The sequence below is a fragment of the Cyprinus carpio genome, chromosome B17 (genome assembly GCF_018340385.1).
Source record: "Cyprinus carpio isolate SPL01 chromosome B17, ASM1834038v1, whole genome shotgun sequence".
Classification (NCBI taxonomy): domain Eukaryota; kingdom Metazoa; phylum Chordata; class Actinopteri; order Cypriniformes; family Cyprinidae; genus Cyprinus; species Cyprinus carpio.
In genome coordinates, this window is record NC_056613.1 from 3462473 (window position 1) to 3474731 (window position 12259).

The following is a 12259-nucleotide window of genomic DNA, read 5'->3' on the forward strand; positions in this document are numbered from 1 at the left end:
AAGGCACCTCAGTGGGAAGTCTGTGGGAAGGAAAAAGTGTGGCAAAAAAACGCTGCACAACAATGAGAAGAGGTGACCGGGACCCTGAGGAAGATTGTGGAGAAGGACCGATTCCAGACCCTTGGGGGACCTGCGGAAGCAGTGGACTGAGTCTGGAGTAGAAACATCCAGAGCCACCGTGCACAGGTGTGTGCTTTTGAACCAGAAACAGCGGCAGAAGCGGCTGACCTGGGCTATAGAGAAGCAGCACTGGACTGTTGCTCAGTGGTCCAAAGTACTTTTTTCGGATGAAAGCAAATTTTGCATGTCATTCGGAAATCAGGTGCCAGAGTCTAGAGGAAGACTGGGGAGAAGGAAATGCCAAAAATGCCTGAAGTCCAGTGTCAAGTACCCACAGTCAGTGATGGTCTGGGGTGCCATGTCAGCTGCTGGTGTTGGTCCACTGTGTTTTATCAAGGGCAGGGGTCAATGCAGCTAGCTATCAGGAGATTTTGGAGCACTTCATGCTTCCATCTGCTGAAAAGCTTTATGGAGATGAAGATTTCGTTTTTCAGCACGACCTGGCACCTGCTTACAGTGCCAAAACCACTGGTAAATGGTTTTACTGACCATGGTATTACTGTGCTCAATTGGCCTGCCAACTCTCCTGACCTGAACCCCATAGAGAATCTGTGGGATATTGTGAAGAGAAAGTTGAGAGACGCAAGACCCAACACTCTGGATGAGCTTAAGGCCGCTATCGAAGCATCCTGGGCCTCCATAACACCTCAGCATTGCCACAGGCTGATTGCCTCCATGCCACGCCGCATTGAAGCAGTCATTTCTGCAAAAGGATTCCCGACCAAGTATTGAGTGCATAACTGAACATAATTATTTGAAGGTTGACTTTTTTTGTATTAAAAACACTTTTCTTTTATTGGTCGGATGAAATATGCTAATTTTTCATGGTTTTCATGAGCTGTATGCCAAAATCATCAGTATTAAAACAATAAAAGACCTGAAATATTTCAGTTGGTGTGCAATGAATCTAAAATATATGAAAGTTTAATTTTTATCATTACATTATGGAAAATAATGAACTTTTCCACAATATGCTAATTTTTTGAGAAGCACCTGTATAATGGGTGATATATATTGCATCACGAAAAATTATTGAGGTCATGTACATATATTGCACGATAAGTCGATATATTGATTATTGCAACAGGCCTAATGGTCTGCACTGGACTTCCTGTTTCCCTCCTTGGCATTTTTTAATGATATAATCAAAATGTCTCTTGATTCCTGCAGGTTCAAGCAGAAAAAATGGTTACAGTACTATTCAAAAGTTTGGGGTTGATAAGATTTTGAAATGGTTTTGATTTAAAAGAAGTCTGTTCTGCTCACTAAGGCTGCATTTATTTGACCAAAAATACAGTAAAAAAACAGTTATATTATTAAATATTATTACAATTTAAAATAACAGTTTTTTAAATATATTTTACAATTTAATTTATTTTTGTGATCAAAGCTGAATTTCCACCATAATTACTCCAGTCTTCAGTGTCACATGATCTTTCAGAAATCATTTTATTATGCTGATTTGCTGCTCAAGAAACATTTCTATTTATCATCAATTTTAACACCCATTGTGCTGCTTAATATATTTGTGGAAATTTTCAGGATTCTTTGATGAACAGGACGGTCAAAAAAGCAACATTTATTTGAAATAGGAATCTTTTGTAACATTAGAAATTTCTTTACTGTCACTTTTGATCAATTTAATACATCCTTGCTGAATGAAAGTATTAATTTCATGTCACATTAGTCTGTTATAACTTGTGAGATCAATTCTAAGGCACAAACCTTTCCAAAAATGGGGTGGTTTTGATGCTTTTTAATATCTGGGAAGCTGGCCGCAAACATTTCTTCAGTGTGCACGCGTTCTAGTCTTAGTGCTTCTCTAACAGCTGATGACTTCTCTCGTTTCTGATATAAGTTATCTTCAGTTATCTGGCCACCAAAAACACAAACATACTGTTACAGTGTAGTTATTGTATGTAGTGTAGTTATTGTATGTAGCGGGGCAATTCAGGGCTGCAGACTCATACTTCCCATTGGTCGCTCTTTTGCAAATAATTTCTCAGTTGGTCACAAGAGCACGGCTGTGTTTTTTTTTTTTTTTTTTTTTGCTACAACATGCTATTAATCAATGGATGCTGATGAACTTTTATCATAGTTAATAGTTATATGGAAACGAAAGTGGTTAACATTCAACCCGTTCTTTTTCATCAGTAGTATTATTTGTGATTTGAATTTTGTGAATGGGAGTCCCTCTTTTTCTATGTTATAAGCCCAGCTTCGGATGCTTTCACTTTTGATTTCGCGATCTTGTCACGTTTTGCAATAAAAGATAATTGTCTGTTTTGCTTACACGTATACACCTTTCACCTTTTAAGACAAAAAAAGAAAAAAAAGAAAAAGTGGCTTCATTGTTATTTTAAATTAAAATGCACAACAACAATAAAAAAGTATGATTCAATGACAAACTAGTCATCAAAACGTTTATTAACAAAAACGAATAAGATGAGGCATGGCCTACACTACATGCTGTAGGCTATGTGCTATATAGCCTAATGACTAATAATTTACAGAATGTTTAGCAAACACTGAGGAATCAAATACAAATTTTAAATAATAATAAAAGAGAGCATCCATAGCATAATGTGAGGTACGCAGCAAAGATAAGCTTTTCCAAATGAAAAACAAAACAAAAAGAGAAGTACAACTAAAAGTACAACTGGGGAAGTCTAGTGGCCTAGTGGTTAGAGAGTTTGACTCTTAAACTTAAGGTTGTGGGTTTAAGTCCCGGGCCGGCAATACCACGACTGAGGTGCCCTTAAGCAAGGCACCGAACCCCCAACTGCTCCCTGGGCGTCACAGGATAAATGGCTGTTCACTGTGTGTGTGTGTGTGTGTGTGTGTGTGTGTGTGTGTGTGTGTGTGTGTGTGTGTTCGTGTTCGTGTTCGTTCACTGCTGTGTGTGTGCACTTTGGATGGGTTAAATGCAGAGCATGGGTCACCATACTTGGCTGTATGTCACGTCACTTTCACTTTTTTCACTAAACTTGCTGCTGGTGACAGAATACCATCATGAATACCATCATGTTCACCTTCTCTGGTTTAAGAATACCATCATGTTCACCTTCTCTGGTTTAAGAATACCATCATGTTCACCTTCTCTGGTTTAAGAAGCGGTCTTTTACTTTACTTTAGCGTGAAAACCATCAACATTCGCGTCATTTTTGCCGCGGCAAGTATAAACCAGGCTCTACACTCTAAGCACTGCACAGTTCAAAGCATAGACAGTAAAAAAAAGCAGGTGTCCTTTGATGTTTCTCATATGCAACAGAAATCGCAGCTTTTATGCGCAGGGAAGCCCCCCTGTGGCCACCCCTAGAATGATTTGCAGTGGCTACTATTAATTTAAATGCAGAATGTAATTTCACAATAGTTTAAGTAAAAAAAAAAAAAATTGATTGGCGTATATATATATATATATATATATATATATATATATATATATATATATATTTTCCATATATATATATATATATACATTCATATATATATATATATATATATATATATATACATACATACACACACATACATACATACATACATATCTATACATACATATATATACATATATATATATATATATATATACACACACACACACACACACACACACACACACACACACATACAGGCATTTATGTATGATGGAGATGTGATTGGAAAAGTAATAATAATAATACTAATAATAATAATATTAATAACAATAATAATAAACATTACTAGTGAGCGGTGTAGCGGAGCAGCAGGATAGTAACCTTAGGCTTGTTTGAGATGAACAAAATCTGCGCAGAACCGATCACCGGTGATCACCGCGAGATGTATGCCGGTTAGAAAAGCGTCCGAGTTACGTCCGCCTTGCTCTGATGTCATGCTGACGTGTGCCGAAAAACTCTCGCGACGGCGAGGCGGCTGTGTCGGATTGAGCAGATGAGCGCAGTTGCTCTCCACCGACTGCGCTATTCAAAAGCATGATGGGAAACGACCGAGTGACGACACAGCTTAAAGCTCATTGGTTCAGACAACTGTGATGCTGCGTTCTCTTCTAAATTTTTTTTTTTATCTGATTTCATGTGATTATGTATTTAAATTATGCATGAATCTTCCCAAACACTATTACAGTGCGATATCTGTGTGAGATATGTGATTGTTGTCATATTTCTATCAAAATCTAAAATACATGTTTGTATTAAAGTAAATTAAAAACGGATGATGAAAATACGGCTTTCGTATGGAATTAAATAGCAAGCACCTTGAGTGTCTTGTTTATCATATTTATTTTCATATAAAAGCAACAGAACTGAAATAATATCATGTTTATTAGCAAACACAGCACGTGAGTGAGAATAACGCGATATCTGCCTTTGATCTCGTAGGTATCTGTGTTCCACTTCGAGAGCTCAGAACTGTCCGTCTTGCCTGCGCTTATTTCACTCCTCCCCTCACTTCAGCCGCCTACTCTCGCCTACATTTCAGGCGAGGCGAGGCGCATCTCAAACAAGCCTCTTCATTCTGTGAAAGTCTCGCGAGATTTTAACCACAGCCCTTCGTTGCAAACAGTGTAATCGCGCGATATTTTACTCGTGAGAAGCCCCTCTTGCGTGGTCCAATCGTTAAATATAAGCGCAAGTCAATGTGCCCTCCTCTCCAGAAGGTGGCGGAGGGGGACACACTTGTCTTGATCTGTTAGTGCAGAAGAAGAAACAGACATCTAACGACGATGGTGAGACAGCAGATTTCGCTTCTTCTGTTTTTTAAAAAGTGTCTTTTCTTTAACTTCTTTAATATATGCGTATGTGTTTTAGAAATGAACTATGAATATTTAGAACCGTTAGATATTTGTCTCTATTGGAGTGTTTGTTAGACCGTAAAGCAGGAAAGTTAGCTTGTTGTGTTAGCTAGCGTATACTCGATGTATTATATAAAACGAAAATAAATGCATGATTAATAATGTCAACACGTTATCCTTATTATTATATTATATTATATCCTTATTATATTCACCTATTATTAAGCATGGGTACTTGTATTAAAGAACAATTAGATAAATGGATGTCAAATTGTTCAATGCATGGTCGTGTGTATATAAATGTGTGTGTACGTGTAAACAAATAAGATGAATTATTCTAAAACACAGTTTACAAATGTTATTATCTCTCGATTACTCTCTCTCTCTCTCTCTCTCTCTCTCTCTCTGTATTTATATAGATAGATTTATTGAATTATTGTCATAAATTCATGAAACATGAAGCAAAATACTAACTGTAATCAATTCATAAGTCTGTGTAGGTGATAGACAGACATAATCAAAACATCAGGTTAAATGATTTTTTGATTTTTACAGGGTCAAAGTCAGAGTGGAGGACAAGGACCTGGCGGAGGGAAGAAAGATGACAAAGTGAGTATTACACACACACACAAAACCTCATTACTATTAAGTAATATTAAAAAAAAAAAAAACTTGTACGAATCTCTTAAGTGATTGATCTTAGAAAAATTTAGTAGTTAAAATTGACAGATTTACTGGACTGATCATTAATTTCTGTGCATTGAATTTCAGGATAAGAAAAAGAAGTATGAGCCTCCCATTCCCACAAGAGTTGGGAAAAAGAAGAAGAAAGTGAAGGGACCAGATGCTGCAAGCAAGCTCCCCCTGGGTAAGAGAAACTTAATTATACCAAACCTTTCTATAGGCTGTTACATAGATAGTAGTGATCCGTAAAATCATGAGCTGTCTTTGTCTCTTCCTCTCTCAGTCACTCCACACACACAGTGCAGACTGAAACTCCTCAAACAAGAGAGAATTAAAGACTATCTGCTGATGGAGGAGGAGTTCATCAGGAACCAGGAGCAGATGAAACCTCTGGAGGAGAAACAAGAGGTCAGCACGTTATTGTGTCATAATTTTATATTATATAAAATATTTTTTTTAGATTTGTATAATTAACGTTGTATTTATTTTGAATCAGAAGAACCATAGTTTGGTTCAAAGCCCTTATCATTGTGTTTTGTCTACAGGAGGAGAGATCTAAAGTGGATTATCTCAGAGGGACGCCCATGTCTGTGGGCAACTCTGGAGGAGATCATTGACGATAATAACGCCATTGTGTCGACATCAGTGGGCTCTGAACATTATGTCAGTATTCTGTCATTTGTAGATAAAGACCTTCTAGAGCCCGGCTGCTCTGTGTTACTGAACCACAAGGTTAGTGAGCCTCGAAAACAACTTTAACAACAGACCTTAAGATAAACTGGAAGATAAATAGACATTAATATTGACTCAGTTTTACTACAGAAGTCAATTTTATTCCTGAATTTTGAATGTTAGAGTTGTAAATAATAACTAGGGGTGGAACGGTTCAACTTTTTCACGGTTCTGTTTGTATCACGGTTTTAGAGTGACTGGTTCGGTATGTGCTGTTTATGGAAAAAAACTATACTTTCAAATAAAAATAAAGAAAATAAGAATATTCTATCTAACTACAAGCAACAGCACAAATAAATAAAAAGAGTAAAGATACAAATAAAATAAACAGTAATTTTTCAGGGGTTTTTAGGTAGGTCTAGCATTAGTTTTTAGGTACAGAAATTGAATAAAGTAATCAAATGTAATACAGCATTGCATATTTGACTGTATAAATTAAAGATTAATCTTTATTCAAGATCAAAAAAGCTATCCAATCCAAAGCAGTAAATGATTTATTTGTTGTTGCTGTTTGATTAATATTAAGACTGTCACTTTAAGAGAATGCACTGATCCAGTATGTCTGCTATAGGATACTTATTTCGACATCATTTTTTTGTGAATTTGTCCATTCAAACACAATACTTCAGAGAGAGCTTAATATTTGCACGTGTTCCGGGACGCGGGTTTGTGCGCTTCGGATGAGCGCATGCACAGATCTTCTCACTGCTCGCGCAAGCTCGCGTCCTCTGGCTCTTAAATGTTTAAATAGCAAATCTTAAATGAGTTTAGTTTCAACACAGAAATCAATGTGTGCTGTTCAAGTCTCTCCTGTGCGCCCGGGTGATAAAGAAAATAAATGACTGCTCATATTCCAGCATACAGCATTTGCATTGAACGAGTAAATAATTTATCCACAATTTTTTTTTTACATTTTTTTTCTCAACACTGTTGTTGTAATGTCCTGGGAAGCCAGAATGCACATCCATCAACAGGAACATACATTAGCCAAACCCTGTTTTTTCACGTGTTAATTATAAGAAACCATATAACAGATGCGTTGTCAGATTTAAGTTAAACCGTGGTCCTAGCGCATGTGTGGAGAACCGAATGGTAAAAAATTTTTTTGCGAACCGTCCCACCCCTAATAATAACGTTATGAAATTGTTTTATTAATTTATGTATTGAATATGAATTATCGAAATTGTTTTGTTACTAATTTATGTAAATGTTTGCAGGTTCATGCAGTAATCGGGGTGCTGATGGATGACACAGACCCTCTGGTGACTGAAATGAAAGTAGAGAAAGCCCCGCAGGAGACATACGCAGACATCGGAGGTTTGGACAACCAGATTCAAGAGATCAAGGTAAAAGATTAATCACCATAAAATTAATTTAACTTCAAAGTGGCTAAAAACTGGAAAGTTTTTTTTTTTTTTTTTTTTTGGTTTATAAAAATAGAACATGCATTGTATTCATTAAAATCTATATTTATTTAAATATTATTTTATTTCTTATTGGCGTTTTTTCTGTCTACTTGTTCTTGATTATATCAGCTGTTTAATTTAATTAAATTCAGAAGCAGATACAGTCTATACATTTTGATGAAATGTTTTTTTTTCTTTTTCTTCTTCTTCAGAATTACATACACTAGTGATATCCTGCACAAGAACATTAATCAGGACATTGCATGAAATCAAAATGAATTCTAAGGCATGTTTGACCTTGTGCATTTATTCTTTTAGGAGTCTGTGGAGCTTCCCCTCACACATCCAGAGTATTATGAAGAGATGGGAATAAAGCCACCTAAAGGGGTCATTCTGTACGGTGCACCGGGAACCGGTCAGTCTGGGGAGTCTTAAAAAACAAATTGCATTTGTATGTTGTCATTTTCTTAGCATAGGGTTTGTGTTGATGTTATGTATTGCTGGTGTGCAGGCAAAACTCTTCTGGCAAAGGCGGTGGCAAACCAGACGTCTGCCACCTTCCTGAGGGTGGTGGGCTCAGAGCTTATTCAGAAATACCTGGGTGATGGTCCCAAACTGGTGCGAGAGCTTTTCAGAGTGGCTGAGGAACACGCTCCGTCTATTGTCTTCATAGATGAGATTGATGCTATCGGCACAAAGAGGTGAGTATTAAGGGTTTTGCTACATTTTGTTAAAATGTAATTAATCCTGTGATACAAAGCTGAAGTTTCAGCATCATTACTCCAGTCTTCAGTGTGACATGATCCTTCAGAAATCATACTTTGCTGATTTACTGCTCAAAAACATTTCTTGTAATTATCAATGTTGAAATCTTTTATAGAATGTCTATCTTGTTTTTTTTTCTATATAACTGTCTTAACTGCTGTGGTGGTGAATAAATGATTAAAACTAATTTAGTACTATAACGTACAGGGTCCTGCAAGAAAAAGACATCTCCAAATCCATGGCCATAGAATAGCAGAATATGAATGCAGTGCGCATTCGCAAATGCAAGTCTCTTGCTAAGTGTTTTCCTCCAGTACAAAACCACAGACACTAAATATGGCTTAATGTATTAAAATAGTGCTATTAAAATATCAAATTCAATATACAGTTTATTAATATAATGAATATGTATATAGGGTTTTCCTCCCATACCGCCAAACGTGGCATAATGTGGCTTAATGGACTAAGATGATAAAGACCAAACTCAGTATGCTCCTCTTCACTATCAAAACATACATAACTAATATGTGCAGGTGAGCCCAGAATAAATGCAACACGCAAAGTTTCACGGTAAGCTCTTTGTTTTTTGTTTTTTTTGTTTTTTTTTAATCATTGTCTTTGTCCATTAAGCTATATTACGCATTTTATTTATCATTTTCTATGGGAGGAAAATGTTTAACATGCGGTTTAACACACTGCGTTCTGGGCTCGTCTGCTTGCCTGTACGGAGTTGATCCTTTTAATAGGCCTATCACTTAATGCATTTCATAATGCAAGTTCATTGCAAGTGACGTTGTAATTTAGTTTCTTTTTTTCTTGTCTTCTCCACCTGGCTACTGTTGTAAAATGTTGAGAGATTCAAACAAAAAATTAAGTAGTGCAAGTCTGCATCCAGACCCTTTTGGGTTTTGGCAGCAAAAGAGCAACCAACACAATATTAGGAAGGTGGTCATAATGTTATTCCTGATCGGTGTATATGTACAGTGTATATAGTATAGAACAAACTAATTACAAATCTAAATGTTTAAATGTGTGCTCTTTTTTTTTTTTTTTTTTTTTTTTTTTTTACATGCATTACTTTTTTATATTAACACATACCCTTATTTACCCAATATTCACTCATAATTCACAAAAAAAAAAAAAAAACAGCTGTTGGTAGATTTTTAGACTAACACTGACAAAATGTATGCTATGCTTTATAAATTATAGTAGCTATGCGAGATATAATTCCACTATTAAAAAAGCCCCAAAACATTTATCTGTGGCCCCAGGTGTGTGTATATCGTGTACAGACTAGATTGTTTTTATTATATATTGTGTTAAACGATTGGATTTTTTTTTTTTTTATCTGTGGGTATGACTCTAATTCAGGAGGAGAGCGTGAGATCCAGAGAACAATGCTGGAGCTGTTAAACCAGTTGGATGGATTTGACTCCCGCGGAGATGTTAAAGTCATCATGGCTACTAATAGGATAGATACACTCGACCCAGCTCTCATTAGACCAGGTGAATTAGTCAGATTACCGGTTATTTCTGGTGTGCGTTTCACATGCTTACTGAATCAAAGTGGACTCACTGGCCAGACACAAACGTCTGATGTCACAAACATTAGTGTGAGAGTTTCCTTTGTTTTAAAGTGCACATAATTGAATGAAGCACAATACTTTGTAGACTAAAATTAGGTGTTTCCTTTTTGTGTTTCCACAGGTAGAATCGATCGTAAGATTGAGTTCCCACTGCCAGATGAGAAGACCAAGCGCAGAATCTTTCAGATCCACACCAGCAGGATGACGGTAGCAGATGACGTGACTTTGGACGACCTCATCCTGGCTAAAGATGACCTCTCCGGTGCTGACATCAAGGTAGCAGGCACACCAAGGGCCCTTTAATTAAATGGATGCATAATCTTATGCAATTTGATTACACAGAAAAACATTGTCTTGCAGAACAAGATAATGTGGTTCATTTGACCTTGTCTGACTAATTTACAATTTTAATTTGGGTTTAATGGACCCCAAAAATTAACATTCTGCCATTTATTTATTCACCCTAATGTTGTTCAAACCTGTATGACGATTGTTGGTAAACAAATAGTTTTAGTTCCCCCATGACACCCATTAGATTTTTTTTTTTGTCCCTACAATAGAAGTCAATGGGAACCAGAGCTGGTTACTAATATTCTTCAAAATATCTTTTTGTATGTTGCACTGAAGAAAATCATACAGGTTTAGAGCAACATTAGAGTGAGCTGGACTATCCCTTCAGTTTGTATGTATTCATATTATTTTTAGTTATTTTATGCTTTCTTTTAGTTTATATGTACAGAGTCTGTGTTTATTGGTGTTTTTGAACGGAGAATGAAAGTTACTAATGAAGACTTCAAAAAGTCTAAAGAGAACGTCCTGTACAAGAAGCAGGAGGGGACACCGGAGGGGCTCTACCTTTAAAAACAAGTCATTAATACAGTCTTTTTTGGTTATATATTAACTCTGATTCTTGACTTAACCCTCTGTTGTTAATTTGTGCTCAATGCCAATTAAATATTTCAGTTCACTTTCTCTGAGCAATCTGAATTCTCTGATTAAAGCCTGAGATCTACCTGTCATTGGTTTGGATTTTTATTTTGTGGAACGTTTCAGACCTATTTTTTACTGATGAGCTTAAATTATTACAGAATGATTGCAGAGGCCAAAAATTAATTTTCAGTTTGGGCTGAAATGGTTTTGAAAAGTCGAAATCATTGGCTGCAACCTTCACGTTTAATTAGCGCTTTTCCTATGGCACGGTTTGATGGTGTCATTAGTGTCTGTTTCTGCACACAACATACAAGCTACAAAAGGTAAGCATGTCAGCTGTGAGACGCAGGGTATAAGTATAAGCTTCCAAATTTTGTCAGTTTTATAATGAAATTTAAACAACAAATGTAATTCTTTTGCCATTAAATGTGGCGTGGGATGCAACCGATCATCTCTTCCTCTTTACTACTAGCTTTAACGTGAAATGAATATGACTGAACATCCAAAGTATGTTGAAGGAAACAGTACAACTTTATAAAATGTATCATGTCTCATGTAATCGCTTAATGAGTGTTTTAACTGCAGAAATACGCCAATTAAACAACTTCTAATCAGTTGTCACGCAACTTTACCTTCACCTTAGGAAAGCAATGTAATGTTCATAGCTCGTTATTTAGCTAGATTTTTAATTTTTTTTAAAATAACAACAGAGGAGGATTTTACTAAATATAATGAATGTGTAATCTATTGTATATGTTTTTACTTAACCGGTTGTCTTCATCATGTCTGAAAAAAAAAATTATATATATATATATATATATATATATATATATATATATATATATATATATATATATATATATATATATATATCTTATAAGGCAGGTTTCATCACAGCCACAGCTTAAATGTTTACAGGGTTATCCAGTTTTACACTGTTTAGAATTTCCCCTGAGTCAGTAATTAAAAATATAGTTGTCAGGTTTTGAAACTTCACACTGTAAATCATTAAAACCTGGAATTTATGTTTGCATTTGTATATTTATGGCCTATTGATTTGTGAAGACTACAACATAATTACATATTTCTCTTAAAGGGATAGTTCACTCAAAAACTGAGAAGCTGAAAACCTGAAAAGTTTAAAGAAAATACTTTGAAGAACGTTTATAATCAAACAGTTGCTGGTTCCCATTTTTATTTTTAATTTCTATTTTTTTCTCCATAACAAGGAAGTCAATGGGGACCAG

At 35.8% G+C, this 12259-nt stretch overlaps 1 pseudogene; it reads left to right on the plus strand.

The window, feature by feature from the left end:
- Nucleotides 1-4713: 4713 nt before the first annotated feature.
- Nucleotides 4714-10400, plus strand: LOC109107516 (annotated as a pseudogene).
- Nucleotides 10401-12259: the final 1859 nt, after the last annotated feature.